This window comes from Miscanthus floridulus, chromosome 4 (genome assembly GCF_019320115.1).
Source record: "Miscanthus floridulus cultivar M001 chromosome 4, ASM1932011v1, whole genome shotgun sequence".
NCBI classification, from domain to species: domain Eukaryota; kingdom Viridiplantae; phylum Streptophyta; class Magnoliopsida; order Poales; family Poaceae; genus Miscanthus; species Miscanthus floridulus.
Window position 1 is genome coordinate 7,752,147 of NC_089583.1, and position 12,713 is coordinate 7,764,859.

At 40.7% G+C, this 12,713-nt stretch overlaps 1 pseudogene; it reads left to right on the forward strand.

Annotated features, from left to right (window-relative positions):
- Positions 1-5,879: 5,879 nt before the first annotated feature.
- On the forward strand, positions 5,880-12,017 carry LOC136550881 (GDSL esterase/lipase At3g14820-like; annotated as a pseudogene).
- The last annotated feature ends 696 nt before the right edge of the window (positions 12,018-12,713 follow it).

Genomic DNA, 12,713 nt, shown 5'->3' on the forward strand with positions numbered 1-12,713 from the left:
TGAGCGGGCGTAGGGGTAGGACAGCCCGGTGTTGTTAACGAGCACGCCCACGTCGTGGCCTCAGATGGAGTCCTTGAAGGCCTCCACATCGGCCATCGGGAGATGGAGGGGGTAGGGGAGGGGGAGGTGGGTGGGGAGGGGTGGCCGCCGGTGCCGGAGAGACGGCCGATGGCTGCGGCGGTGATGGGGTGGTGGTGCTCGTCGGGGCTAGGGCTATCGGCGCAACTAGATCTGGCTAGGGGGGTGGGGGAGGGGCCGGTGCCGGCAGTGAGGTGGAGCCCATTAGGCTAGGGTTGGAGACGGCGGGGTTGGGTGTGCGACTGAGAAATGGAGATGGGGATGGGAATGAAATGGAGACGGGAAGGAAGGTGGGCCGGCTGTGCTCTAGAATATATACTCAGAGTCATTTGTAGGGGCGGCTCTAAAGACCAGTCACCCCTACAATTGTATTTGTAGGGGTGGTTTCTGATTCAGCCGCCGCTATAAATATTTTCGCATATTTTTAAATATTACTTCTGCATATTTTTTTATAAAATGTGTAAATGTATATATAAATGTAATAAAATAATTTGCTATATTTTTCCGTACACATAAAAAATTACTTGCTTATATATCGATATAATGATACATTTTATTTGGTAAAATAAAAAATATATTTAAAAAATGTAAAATTTGAATTTATGAACTTTGAATTGAATTTTAAGACAAAAAATGATTTAAAATGAAAATGTTGTAACCATCAAAGTTGTAGAACTCATCAAGATGTACAACTTATATTTTGGTCTTCTTTTCGTTTGACAAAATTTTGAATTTTAATAAATAGCAAATTCAAATAAGATTTTAAAAACTTAAATAATTTCAAATAAGAAAGTCATGAACATAAAAGTTGTTGAAAATATCACTATCTACAACTTTTATTTTGATCATCTTTTTATTTGACAAAATTTGAAGAGTTCAAAATTTGAAATTCAATAAATGACAACTTTAAACAAGATTTTAAAACCTTAAATGATTTTAAATAAGAAAGTCATGAACATAATAGTTGTTGAACACATCACTATATACAACTTTTATTTTGGTCATCTTTTCATTTGACAAAATTTCAACAGTTCAAATTTTAAATTTCAATAAATAACAACTTCAAACAAGATTTTAAAACCTTAAATGATTTCAACTATAAAAGTCGTGAACACAAAAATTGTTGAACTAATCACTATCTACAACTTTTATTTTAGTCACTTCTTCATTTGATAAAGTGTTAGTAAACATTCTTCATAAATTCATATATTACTCATAGTTTCATGAACTATATGAGACATGTTGATTTGTGAATAATATTTAACTTTATCAGATGAAGAAATAATCAAAACAAAAGTTGTAGATCTTGATGAGTTATACATCTTTGGTATTCATCACTTTTTGAGCTAAAATCATTTGGTATTTCAAAATCTTGTTAGAAGTTATTGTTTTTTTAATTTGAAAATTTAAATTGCTCAAATTTTGTCAAACGAAAAGAATGACCAAATCAACATAGTAACTTGATAGGACATGATTTTAGAAAATTTTAGAAAAAATCATCACATTTGAAGTTGGTATGAAGGAGAAAGACCAGTTATAAATTTTACCCAGATATTAAAAAGAAAAATCACATCTGTTCATGATGATCAATGATGAACAAGTGTGATTTATCTTTTTAATCTATGGCTGAAACTTGTAATTAGTTTTCCCTCATTCTAACACTAAATGTGATGGTTTTTTTCTAAAATTTTCTAAAATCATGCTCTATTATTTTAGTCTGGTCATCTATCTTTGTCACTAATTTTGGACAATTCAAATTTTGAATTTCAGAAAATGACAACTTCAAACCTGATTTCAACCACGAAATGATTTCAGCTGTAAAGGTGATGAATATAAAAGTTGTTGAACACATCATTATCTATAACTTTTATTTTGGTCATCTTTTCATTTGTTTAAATTTTGAATTTCAATAAACGGAACTTCAAACAAGATTTTGAAGCCTTAAATGATTTCAACTATAAAAGTCATGAACATAAAATTTGTTGAACTCGTCACTATCTACAACTTTTATTTTGGTCACTTCTTCATTTGACAAAGTGTTAATAAACATTGTTTACAAATTCACATATCTCTCATAATTTCATGAACTATATGAGAGACATGTTGATTTGTGAATAATGTTTACTATCACTTTGTCAGATGAAAAAGTAACCAAAACAAAAGTTATAGATCTTGATAAGTTATACATCTTTGGTATTCATCACTTTTTCAGCTGAAATCATTTGGTGTTTCAAAATCTTGTTAGAAGTTGTCATTTTTTTTAAATTTGAAAATTTAAATTGCTCAAACTTTGTCAAACGAAAAGAACGACCAAATCAACACAGTAACTTGATAGGACATAATTTTAGAAAATTTTAGGGAAAAAATCATCACATTTAGAGTTAGTACGAGGGAGAAAGACTAGTTACAAATTTTACCCAAAGATTAAAAAAACCCACAACTATTCATGATGATTAATGATAAACAAGTGTGATTTGTAGGGGCGGCTGATGATTGAGCCGCCCCTACAAATCGCAACATCAGGGGTGGCTGGTGAGTGAGCCGTCCCTACAAATCGACTCATTTGTAGGGGGCGGCTCGTATCATCAGTCGCCCCTACTGTGCCATTCGTAGGGGCGGCTGGTCTCGTGGGTCCCGAGCATGCCCACGATAAGGGCGGCTCTATCACAAATCGCCCCTAAAAAAATTCCCGTTGCTATGAACGTTTTTTTGGCAGTAGTGACTCGTACAGCAATAATCTAACACACTTTAGGTGACCACAACCCATCATTCTTCATTATACACACGATATTCCTGCATGCATGCAGGTCTACTACTACATTTTGTTGACTGATGGTGGGTTCCCGCCAGACGCCTCAGGATGGCAACGGGGATGTACCCATCGGGTATCGTCGGAACGTTCCCTTCTTCGCTACGGAGCATTCATCCCATCTCTATCCCCGTTAACTGTCTCAGGTATAGATTCTTGCCCATCCCCGTACCCGTCGGGTATCGGTCGGGTAACAGATACCCGACGGGTACTGTATACCCGATAAACAAGGACACTTGGGGTCGTAGCTTTGCAATCGGAGACGTTTCTTTTTCACCCGGGTATCAGTGTCGGAGTCTCGGAGATACCGAGGAGAAGGAGCGAGGTTGCGAGGAGGACGAGCAAAAGTGGCAGAGAGACCGAACTGAGGAAGCGAGGGGCACGAGCGCTCGTGAGGTAGACGTGCTTGTGCTGCTGGCGAAGATGGTGAGGAAAAATTAAACTAGGGTTCCTAGAACACACAAACTATATATATATGATTGCTCATATTTGGACCAAAATACCTATGTTGAGCTTCTTTGGGCCTAATACTCGTATGACAGCTCAAATAGTCGGGTTCCCAACGAGTAACGGGGACGGGTAAACAGGGAACGTTCCTGTACCCGCTATACCCGTCGAGGATGGATTCTTGCCCATTTAAATGCCCGCGGGTAAAGATATGATCCCATCCCCGTCCCCTAATGGATCAAATATCCGTCGGGTATAGGGGCCCTGTTGCCATCTTTACAGACGCCTCCATTTTGGTGGCAATTCATTGTTGACATAGGCCGCGCACTAGCTAATAGTAGCCGGTTATTAAGACTAACCCATATACTAGATAAACCTAAGAAACAGGCGACGTGATTTGATTTGCATGCATGTGTAGCTGCTAATTATAGTAGTACCAGCGAATGGACAATTCGGGTACAACAGCCGTCCAAGGCTACTACATGCCGGACGTACTTACCAAAGATTTACTACACATAATGCTATCTCTATCTCCTTTACTACATTCCCACCGTGTGATTAGTTGGTATTCCCTTTTGTACCAGGACATGTGGCACGATTTGACCTGGTGCGTTTTTTTAAGAATATATTTGGATCTATAATATAGCTTCTCTTATAACTTATAGGAACAAAAATTTGATCAGCAGAAAGTATTTCTAAATACAAATCTAATGTAACTATTTCTATAATACAAACTTCTGATATAGTTATATTAATTGTTAGTCAAATATAACAAAGTTTGAATTTTAAAATACGTGCATGCCTTAGAGCACCCGTAGTGTATCGCACCGGCCTCGGTCCTACGAAATGACGTGACTTCATCTGGTAACTGGGCCACAGTGTGTAGAACCCAGCCCGGATCGATGGATGGGACCCGCGGTGGGGAAAAGTCATCATCTCTCAACCGTTTGCTTCTTTCTCCTCCACCCGACTCGGCACCCATATCCTCCGCCCCGCCTATTCCGAGTCTGCGCTGCGGAATCCCATCCGCCTCCTCCCGTCTCGCCGGCAAGGCCTCCTCCTATGGCGTGTCCTCTCTCCTCCACCCCTCGGCGTCCAGGCTCGCTCCCGCCCCTCTGAGCCCGTCGGCACTGTTCCGCCGCCGCAACTGCAGGGTCCGTCCGTGAGAGCCTTGGCCACGGACGACTCCCGGCGCCGCTTCCTCGGAGTCCTCCGCCTCCGCCTCCTTCCTCTTCCCATGGAGCTGCTCGGCGAGGCGCTGAGCTTGGTAGCGCCGCCGTGGGGAGCCCTTCACGCAGGCCGGCGGCCCCGTCGCGGAGCGTCGTGCTGTAGATCTCGAGGGCCGGAGAGGAGCGGCGCGTGGACTCCGGCACGGAGCTGCTCGCGCGAGCTTGGTGTCCAGCGTGCTCGCCGCCGTGGGGTGCTCTCCACGCGGGAGTGTAACGGCAGGAGAGAGAGCGAGGGGAGAATGATTTCTTCTTTTCGCTGGGAGCAGGTTCGATACAAAGAACTCGGGTCTCTATCGACTCATCCTCGCAGTGTATCGACCCAGGTACGAGGCGTGCATTCATTGCATCGAACCAGCCTCGACCCCCACACTGCTGATGCTCTTATATTCGGGAACGGAGGAAGATATCCTCACTTTCTAATTAAGAAATCAAACGTGTCTTTAGTTTTAACCAAAAATATACAACAAACTATGAATATTTATGGTGTATAATACTCCCTCCGTTATCTTTCGTTGGGCGTACGGCGTTTTTTTTCTTCATTTTTTGACAATACGTTGGGCATGGGTACCTTCCGAGGAACCCGCCGGTCGACGCATGCTTACTTAGTGCAACCAAATCCCGTGCATGTATATATGCGAAGGGAAACCAAGCGGACAGCTAGCGCATGCTTAATTAGTGTAGCCAATTGTGATGCAGGCATGCGTATCTGGGATTCTACCTCTTGCGCCTTAGAAAAAAGATAATGGATGGAGTAGCTAAGTATCGTTAGCTAGATTAATTGTTGAATATATATTTATAATAAACTAATACAAATGCTGTCAGTATTTATTTTTTTTTTGTAAGTTTGATCAGTACGAAATCCAAAACACAAACACTTGTTTCGAGACGGATCGGGGTGAATACGTGTCTCGGGACCGGGTTGGCTCTTGCCTGCAGTGGCAATAATCATGTTAGGCTGTGTTTAGTGGGGTGAAATTTGGGAATTTGGTTATCGTAGAACTTTCGTTTTTATTTGGTAATTAGTGTTTAATTATGGACTAATTAGGCTCAAAACGTTCGTCTCGTGATTTCCAACCAAACTGTGCAATTAGTTTTTTTTTTCTACATTTAATACTCCATACACATATTGTAAGATTCGATGTGACGACTACTGTAACACTTCTTGGCAAAATTTTTTGGAACTAAACATGAGCTTAGCGGCCTGCCCTTTCCATAGTCACAGTGCTCTGGCTGCAGCGTGGCAGATGCAACGCGCAACCACCGAATCATCATGCAGAGATAGCAGCCGCCCGTCGATCGCGATCGCGTCGTCACAGCACAGTCGGTGCACGCGCGCCCACCTGATCTGATCGAGTTCCCTGGCTGGCTGGCTCCACGTACGTCTACTCTCTACATACTCTCCCTCATGCGCGCTATAAATGGAACTCGTGGGGCGCCAGGCGAGAGAGTGTCCCGGCCCGGCCAGCAGCAGCTGGAGAAGCGACGACGACGACGACGACTTGGCAATAATGGCATCGTCTCAGTCTCTGACGACGCCCTGTCTCAGGGGGCGTGCCCATGCGCCGTGCTGCCGATTCGTCCGCCGGGCACTGCTCGTGGCGGCGGCGGCGCTGGTCGTCGTCGTCGTCGCCCATGGAGACGGAGCTACAGCTACGACGACGGCGGCGGCAGCTGGTGGCGCCGGCGCCGGCGCCGCTACCGCGGACGACCGGCAGCCGAAGTTCCCGGCCATCTTCATGTTCGGCGACTCCATCGTCGACCCCGGCAACAACAACAACCGGTTCACGGAGGCGAAGGCCAACTTCCCGCCGTACGGGCAGGACTTCCCCGGCGGCGTCGCCACCGGGAGGTTCTCCAATGGCTTGGTCCCTGGGGACCTCTTAGGTACGTGCGTGGAGTACTCCTATAATGTTGCCGGTGGAGTACTCCTATAATGTTGCCGACATGCTACCCGGCCTGTTTAGATTTCAATGCTACTCCCATCCGTACTTCGGAGGTACGGTTCTCAAATCAAGAGATTAATTACAAAGTCTAGTAAAGGCCTTGTTTAGATCACCTCCAAATTTTAAGTTTTTTCACTCTCTCTTCATCACATTAATTTTTGGACGTATACATGAAGCATTAAATATAGATAAAAAAATAACTAATTGCACAGTTTGGTTGTAAATCACGAGACGAATCTTTTGAACCTAGTTAGTCCATGATCGGACAAAGTTTGTCAAATACAAACGAAATGCGCTACAGTGTCCAGATTATAAAAATTTGCAATCTAAACGAGGCCAAAGATCTGGAGGTGGGTTCAATGCTAGCGTGGAGGAGAGAAAGAGGAGTGAGTTCATAGCTGACTTAGATAGAACTATTTTTTTTTGACAGACAAGTGGATCGTATATGTCAGCCAATTATTATTCCGGTGAGCTGATGGATAACAGTAAGCGTCTATAAAATCAGTAGAGGTCTATATTATCAGCCTTTTTTTTTTCTCTCCTCTCACAAAGCACTGTTCAAATAGCTAAACAGTGATATAACTGAGCCGGTCCAAACCATACCAAAGGGGCATATATATATATATATATATATATATATATATATATATATATATATATATATATATATATATATATATATATATATATATGAGCGACAAGGTGTAGAATACTATTCTACACCAAGCTGTTATACTGAACAAAATTCAGTACTGTTCAGTAGTCGCGTTTCAGTATTATTTAGTATTTCGGGATACTGGGTGTAGTACTGACGGATACTGAACGTGGTTCAGTATTACATGGTATTTTTTCTGGTCAGTTTTGGTTTGCGGTGTAGAATAATATTCTACATGTAGAATCGCACTGCCGTGCACACACGAATGAAACTGTGTTGCATACCGAACGGAACTGAATTTTGTTCAGTATACCTCGTCGCATATATATATATATATATATATATATATATATATATATATATATATATATATATATATATATATATATGAAACTGTGCTGCATTCAGGTACATTTATTTATGGCACAAGCACGCACGTCGGTACATTCAAATTAATTTGTGTACTTGTACTACTCCCTCTCTTCATTTTTATGATACATAGTTTTCTGACTTTGTCTCAGTTCCAGTTTTGAAAAATAATTAGTTCCATAACACTCGAGATATTCCATTCCTTTCAAATTATAGTCGTCGTTCACTATAAATTTAATCTGTTCTAACTTAAAATACTTCCTTTTACTATGTTTTTAAAAAAATATATATCAACGCCTACATATTCAAAGAAAAGCTCTATAAAAAGTTATTTTATAAAGAATAACAAACTAATCTAATATTCTAGATGTTTGTGCATATTTATATAAACCTAGGTAAAGTTACAAAGATTTGACTTAGAACAAAGTCAAAGTAAACTATAACTTGAAACAGGGAGTACAATTAGGGATTTAGAAACATGTTTACAAAGTTGGTGTGCCAAAATACCACCTTAACAAGTTTAGAAACCGCAATCAATTTATTTAAAACTAAAATGTTCGAACAGTACATGAGTGACATATAAGGAAAATTGGATAAAGATCCTTGTTCTTTAATAGTGCTATACTCATCACCAGTAGTAGTACTGCAACGTTGGGCGAAACATCTAATGCATGCAATTGTTTCTGAACAGCTTCCAAGTTGGGTATTAAGGAGCTGCTGCCTCCTTTCCTTGGTTCTGATCTAGAACTGAAGGACCTACTCACTGGTGTGGTGTTTGCCTGTGGTGGCAGTGGCTATGATCCGCTCACATCCAAGCTCGCGGTAATTTATTTATATATATGTTTATATTTTTGTTTTTATTTCCGAATCAAGAAGCTATATCAATATTGAAGTTGTTATATATCTTTATTGTTTCTAAGAATAAAATTAATTGTTACGTAAGCTGAGACCTGCAAATTAATGCAGACAACCTTGTCGAGTGACGATCAACTCGAACTATTTCAAGACTACAAGCAGAAGCTAACGACTTTGGTTGGAGAGAAGGAAATGACACGAGTTATCTCACAAGGCGTCTTCTTTACAGTCATGGGGTCAAATGACATTGTAAATAATTATTTCACTCTACCTATAAGACGCCACGAATATGATCTTCCTTCGTACGTGGACTTTCTTGTCTCCTCGGCGATTAACTTCACAAAGGTAATTATTGCTAATTCTAACCTTTCTGATCATTTCTCTATATTTTCTATCACCTTTTTTATATTCACAAAAGTCTTCTCTCATTCCTAAATTCTCTACAATAATTTAAATACATTTTGTTGCTCCCTAAATTATGCAAATATATTTTCTATCTTTTGTTAAGATGTTGAGACAGATTCAACTAAAGCAAACAAGATGTATTTTTTCTTCTAGAGTTAAATGCGCTAGAAATATATTACCTTATGTGGTGGTTTCAGTTAGGTCTGTCAACTAATTTTTGGGTCCATCAATAAACCTTTTAAGTTGTGTCACCTAGGTTCATACTAATGTTGAAGTGGCATACTAATCCTGATGAATTGGGGCCATCGCTACCCTGGTGATGTTCAGACCTTGATATGATGTCAATGTCACACTCGTCCATCGCGCCGCCTTTCACATTGTGCCACCACTGTGAGATCTTGGATGCAACGAGCACCATGCTAGCATCACATGGGCGTGGTCCTCACCCTCCTTGCCATCTTCTCCCTCTTGACGGCATCAAGCATGGCGACACCCTTGTGACATGCTACTCACATCTTCTCTCTCTTCATCCTTTTCTCCATAATCTTGTTTCTAGTTGTAATGGAGACAAGTCAGTAGGGGGGGGGGGGGGGGGAGCACCCACGACCCCCTGGATCCACCACTACATCATCATTGTTTAGGTCCTCCCAAAGTCTGTTGACCGCTCATCTTTGTGATCGCAAAGGTTCTTGAGCGGCAGCCGGTCGATGGGTCAGCCCACAACCTACTTTGATGAAATGCCACATCATCATGAGAAGCCCATATAGTGGAGGTATGGACATGTACCTAGGTCACACAACTTCAAAAGATTATTGACCCAAAAATCAAAAGAGTTGATGGTCTAATTAGAACCCTCACACAAATTAACAGAGCTTCGGGGGATTTAACACTTCTCGATGATAGCTTTATGGTAATAGATGTGACATCGTATTGTTTTCTCCTTGTGAGGTGAAACTTTCCTTGTGTGTAGCAAAGGGTTGTTGTGGTTACTAATTTAGCTAGTTTGCTTGGGCCGGGCAGCACCATCTATCCCCAAGGTCTCTATAGAAATCATAAGTCCCATGACGCGTCCTACTTGACATGGCAACCTTGCACGCTATCATCAACCAAATAGGCCTTGTATAAAGAGTACTGGAAATACATCATGTTTAATTGCTCTCTTCTTTTGTATAGACTCTGAATGATATGGGAGCTAAGAACATTGGATTTCTTGGTGTCCCACCATTGGGATGTTGTCCTTCACAAATAACACTTGGAGGAAGCCCATCACGCCAATGCGAACCATCAAGGAATCAAGCGTCACAGTTATATAATTCTAGAGTTTCAAAGGAAATAGAGCGATTGAATGCAGAACGAAGTGCTTCTGGATCAAAGATTGTTTATTTTGACATATACTACAACTTACTTGATCTTATTCAGAATCCAGCTTCATACGGTAAGTCTTATATTTTCTTTGCTACTACAACCCAATAATATTGATGCGTTGATATTGTAAGCTTACTAAACCAACCTTCATATCAGCATAGGCCACATCTACTTGCAAGATATGAAAACTAATTTAATTCTATGTAGTATTTGGTATTCTATACATCTTCTTTCTCAAGAGGTTTTAGTTATTGTTGGGATAACCACACTAACATAGCTTGTTAGTTAGCAGAAGCACTAATTTCACCACAATATGAAATCAGCCTAAGATCAACACCTATTCACTAAAGAAAATATATGCATCACACATATAAATGGGGGAAATGGAAGTAGTCATAACAGATTCCAACTAGTTATTATCACATCAACCTCAGTTGCAACTGGTAGCAAGTGGTCACAATCGGCACCAACAGCAATCAAAACTAATTGCACCAGGACACTCCAACAGCAGTTGCAACTAGTTGCAGCCACACCTCATCTCAATAGCGAGACACCAGATTTAACATAGAAAACCTCCAAATCAGGGTAAAAAACATGGGACCAAGCCAGCCAAATCTTCTTCCACTATCTGCTTGTGGGATTACAACAAATTCATCTCTAGATAGCACTAGAGGCAACCATACATCAAGATTTACATATCTTGACAACAATAATAAGATTTGAGGCTGCTATTAGGGTGAAGAAAGAGCTCACAAAATAATGGTGGAATGCAAACTAGAGGTACCAAGGATGTGGATATTCAGCTTCACAACCTTGAGGACGAACCCTTCTTGGTCTATTGCTAGATCTCTCTAATCTCCCTCTTTTTCTTCTTTCGTGGAGGCTCTCTGGTGCTTGAAGGAGCGTAGCTGAACAACTGTTTTCTCATCCCTTCTATTGCAAGCCAAGTTACAAATACTAGATGCACGTAAGATTGGTCCACTTTCTTGAACTACACCGATGATGTGTGACCCTGCTCAATAGGAGCAATTACTCTCCTCAATGCCCACTCATGACGAGGATTTTCCAACATTTAGTTGGCGTGTTCTCGTCAGATCAAGTACAATAATAGTCTTATAGCCAAGCTAGTAAACATTTTTGCATATGTGAAGGAGAGAAGAAAGCTCGGCTCTCATGCAAGCAACAAGATAAGCACACGAGCCTATACAATGGTAGGCCTAGATATCAAGTGAATGTGAAGATGATTACGAAAGAGAAGATGTGACATTGATAAAAGCAACAATAAAAAAAAGTTTTTATAGACAAATAGAGAAAACTATTGTATAGCTTGACTGTTACAACTTGACTTACACTCAAATACTTAGCTCTATTTCTGAGCTCGCTCTTACGATCATTTCTACGCTACTAAAGAATGAGCCACATTTTTACAGGTTTCAAGGATGTCAGCGAAGGTTGCTGCGGTAGCACAGTGTTAAATGCCGCCATATTCATTGCATATCACAGTGCATGTCCAAATGCAATCGATTATATTTTCTGGGACGGCTTCCATCCTACTGAGAAGGCCTACAACATTGTAGTGGATAAGCTCATTCAGCTTCTAGGTACCTGATGCTGTGAAGAAATTGTTGTTGCACACTCTATAATAGTTTTAATGCTCCCATAGAACAACCTGACCAGTGACCATGGATTCCACATTGCAATGTCATTTGCCAAATGTACGAAACATATATATACTGTGTGTTAATTTGTATTTTTAGCTCAAAATCCTTAATTACAATGGTGATGTACAGTAATCACCACATATCTGTAACTAGATGTCAATTATAATAAGAACGCCTCTATATTTATAGAACCGTCCGTGGGGGAGTACCTAATATAAAAAGTTGTACCATTACCATTTGTGTGCCAGCAGAAATTTCATTGTTGATCGAACACCGCGATAATTTAATGTACTAAAACCGTTCCAAATTATAGTTTTTTTTTTTACTTTTTTACCCCTAGTTTAACCACTCGTTTTATTCAAAAATTTATGCTAAATATTACTTCTTTTGTTGTGGCTTGCTTTATTAACAAAAACTCTTCAAGAATGACTTAAATTTGACTATATTTGCACAAATTTTTTGAATTAGACGAGCGGTCAAACTTAAGGTAAAAAAAAAAGTCAAACGAATTATAATTTAGAACGGAGGGAGTACCTCTTTTGCTACCCTGTTGGTAAAAACGTGAGAAATCAACCTTCGTTGGGCCCTGTTTGGAAATCATCCTTCGTTAGACCCTGTTTGGATTCATCTTACACCTAATAAGTTCCCAAGGTAATCATCCACCTCCCTCCCTACGGCAGAACGACACTTCGGACTGCAGACCGGATCGAAAAAAAAACTAACACCATCCGGTTAAAAAAAAATCTACAAAAATAGACTGGACTCACCTCCCCTGCCTCTTCTCCAGCCTGCCCCACCGCCGCACCGGGCCGGCCCTCCTGACAACGCTCGTTCCAGTTCCATGCTCTGCGTTCCTTTGTAGGTTGAAGGAGGAAAAGGAATTAGAAACTTTTGCCA